Below are 2,431 nucleotides of genomic sequence, written 5' to 3'. Positions count from 1 at the left end.
ATTAGTTCAAAGTTTAAAGTTTATAATAAAGGTAAATCGAACAGACATATCAAATCAGATATTATTTTGTGGTCTAGTACTTGGTCAGTATCGTTACTTCGTGTGAAATCGTACCATTTAGAAAAAATACCGAACCGCACTTGCAATTTGATTTCTTAAGAGAGGTTTGAGTTTGACGGTAGTATCTAAATCACAAACAAGAAATCCTTTATTATTTATACATTTGAATATAGATGGCTTGATTAAGTTCAATTTATAATGATCGACTTGATATTTCAGTCGTACCAAACACCAGTTATTAATATGTTTTATTTTTTAATAAACGTTTTTGTTTGTAACCATGGGTTTCCGGATCAGCTTACGCACACAGACTAATCCGTCGGACGACAAGCAAGCACCAGGGCGGCTTGYGTGCTTGCTTACCTAGCTCATGCATGGCTTCAATAGCGAAAGAGGTTCTTTCCCAACAAGGCCAGGAACTAAACTTGATGAAGGAAAGCGTCTTTCTTTTGTTGGGGTTGGCTTGAATCGTYGCAAATGAACTTTCATGGCCATAAGGGGTTTGGTAAAGTCTGAATTCGAACCSAAGATAGATGAGATTTTTCACAATATCCCCTGAAGTTTAACCAATGCGCCACAMCCCAAGTGGCAATGAACGTTAGTATTTGCTATCTRTACTTATTATAAAGCATTTGATAGACACTCTTAAAAACCATTTTCGATGCATAAAGTATTGTTTAATATTTATTAATGCATATTACTTAAAATTTAGAATTACTTGTAAATTGTGCACAAATACAACTTATTAAAACTTCATGTAACTAACTGGAAATAAACATAATTAAATAGAGGATAAACATCTCATTTTAAATATAAAAAATCTAAAATATAATTAGGATAATCATTGATTTCTAACAAAATACTTAATTATTATCTTTATAAAAAAATGAATTAAAAAAATAACAAAAAATGGAGAATTTTTAAATAGTGTGTTTGGTATTAATATCAATATTTTTTTTCAATTTTTTATGATAACTTCRTATTTATATTTTATTCAAAACCGCATAAAATCGTTTTATAACATCGACAGAGACAATGAGTAAGACAAAACATTAAAATTGAGATGCATCAAACTGCATTGTGCGAATACCCTTATAGTAATCAATTAATAAAGAGGTAACTTAATTCATTTTACAAACTTTTCTTCGACCGATTTAAAAGTTTTTTGTAATTTATTTTTATGAATTATTTATAAAGAATGAAATTAAATTTCATTCCAAATCTTACAAATCAAACACATTAAAAATCCAAAATCTTTTTTAATTCCATATCATTCCATAAAACTAACACGTTTAAAGACATTTCGTTAAACCAAACAGACCGTTACTTCATTTTAGTTGGCCGAAAATTTGTGTAATTCTGTAAAATCAATAATCCTTGAAATGATTAATATTTCTTATCTTGTTAAATATGTGTAAAAATAACATAATATATATGAAATTATGGTCGGAAGAATATGTGTCGTATAATTTCTAAAAATATTTCTCAAAAGTACGACGACCTTTTAAAAATATCATTTAAAGAAAACCCATAAATAAATGTATACTTGTTAACAGTTTAATGAGTTTAATGATAATCAAAGGTTATTAAACGAGAAATACGTGTCTAGTAGTTGCTTTATGGTATATAGAAAGTGACTTATTCAGTAAACTTATAAGGCAACTTATGCAGAAAAACAAGTTTTTTTTTCTTCCCAAATCTCCATTCCCAATTAAAAAATACGCTTCTTTTATCTATGAAAARAACCCCTGACAAATAAAAACTTTCATAGTATATACAAAACAGATTAATCTACAATAACAATTTTATCCATACAAGATTAACGGAAAACTAATCAAACAAACACATACTTTTTTTAACTACTTTGTATCTTATATAACTTTTGAAGTCGTCGTAATTAGTTTTCGGCGTTTGCCAAATTGATTCCAATTATTATTATCTGATTACAGGATTAACAAATCAAGAGTAGTTAAAAAAAGCTGCTTATCAAAGAGAATAATATTAACCACTTAACAATCTCTTGTTTTAAATAACTAATTATCTAAAAATAATAATTTTAAAGATTACAACGATGATTTTGAATGCACGTCCAAAATTCAAAAACAACCCCGAAAGGAAAATATTTTCTTTCAGGGATTATTAATGGGCCATTTGTAATTGTAATGGGCTAAAATGTGTGTGTCTCGTTAACCGTTTTTTCACTGTTAATTTGTTAAACATAAGTGGTCATAAAGACCCGAAAACCAGTATAGACAAGTTTTTTAATCCAGTCAAGGATAGGACAAAAATCGTAATATGGCCCTCACCCACTAGTAAAAGGACCGGCTTTGACGACTAATTATATTGGCCATCGTTAATTACGCATTTTGAG

This window comes from Cynara cardunculus (assembly GCF_001531365.2).
Source record: "Cynara cardunculus var. scolymus isolate 2C chromosome LG 5, CcrdV1, whole genome shotgun sequence".
NCBI lineage: Eukaryota > Viridiplantae > Streptophyta > Magnoliopsida > Asterales > Asteraceae > Cynara > Cynara cardunculus.
This window is presented reverse-complemented; position numbering follows the sequence as displayed.